Below are 1,179 nucleotides of genomic sequence, written 5' to 3'. Positions count from 1 at the left end.
GAAGGCAACTATTGAACGGACCGTTCTGAAGAGCAGTAAGAGAGGTAATTAAATGCTGCAGGGAGCCCCAATACTGTCTGTCTCTCAAGCAAAAAAATACTCAACATGGAAGCAAGCATGAGAAGTTAATTAAGCCAAGTCAGGGAAAGGTGCTAATTACCCCCCATAACAAGCTGCAAACACACAGCTCTCTTAATTGGGAAAAGAATTACTCATAACACAAAATGCACGACTCAATTATTCAGGACACTGCACTGTGTGCTAATGATGCCGGGCCCAGTATAGAAAAGAGAAGGTTAGATTTGTTCTGTTTTTCTAAATGAGTGTTTGGGGAAGTGGGGTGGGGTGGGGGTGATGCCATACACAGTGCTTAGGTTCCTGAAGCATTGGTAGCCATTTTACTAGATCCAAGATGGCTGCTGTCTGGGGCAAGGAAGGGGAAACTGTCCTAAGGAGTTGACCTGGCACAAATGGTGTTGCCATCACTACATTTTACTGCAGTGGGGGAATCCAGTGACCGCTCAGCATACAATGAATTTGATACGGAAGGGGGGGGCATGCCTTCTTCACCTTCTTCTTCGCTACAATATATCCATTTATTTCCAATTGTCAATGTCAAAAGGGACTAAAATCTATAAAATTCATAGAAAATCAATGTGCCAATTTGCTCAATTTCTCTAGGACTCCATGACACCTCCCCTGTCCTCCATAATCCCTCAAGCAAGGTGTCAAGACCCTAATCCTGTCAAATCACTCTGCGAAGCCTTTCCTCCGGGCAATGCCAGGTGACAGACTATGCGTACATGGACCATTGTCTTCTCATCACCGGTACTCAGGATGTGCTTATCTGTGCATATCTCCAGCTCTGCATATTCCCCCCTCCCTCCTCCATATGTTAATCTGTGTAACCCAACCTCTTCTTAATGTATTCATGATGTAACTGGGATGTATTTTGCACTGTATTCTGGGACATGGAGGGAAGTTTCAAAAGTTTATGTCACCCCTTTCTCGCTTTTCAATCTCACCTTGAACCTGTTGCGCAATAAACTTGGATCTTCTGCAGCTTGCTCCTGTCTCAGGCTGAGCTCATTTTCCTCCGCAGGGACCCGCGGACACTTAGTCCGACGAGCTGGGTGGCAGAGCAGCCTCGCACCCAGATTTTACCGTAACAAAATAAAA

At 45.5% G+C, this 1,179-nt stretch overlaps 1 long non-coding RNA gene across 1 annotated transcript; it reads left to right on the top strand.

Annotated features, from left to right (window-relative positions):
• Positions 1 to 539: 539 nt before the first annotated feature.
• On the top strand, positions 540 to 927 carry LOC307208046. The gene is made up of 2 exons (XR_013834945.1): positions 540 to 614; positions 764 to 927. It is a non-coding gene; the product is annotated as an uncharacterized lncRNA (long non-coding RNA).
• The last annotated feature ends 252 nt before the right edge of the window (positions 928 to 1,179 follow it).

Source organism: Podarcis cretensis, assembly GCF_951804945.1.
Source record: "Podarcis cretensis genome assembly, chromosome: Z".
Lineage (NCBI taxonomy): Eukaryota > Metazoa > Chordata > Lepidosauria > Squamata > Lacertidae > Podarcis > Podarcis cretensis.
The sequence above is the reverse complement of the archived record's forward strand: the minus strand, read 5'-3'. Positions and strand labels throughout refer to the sequence as shown.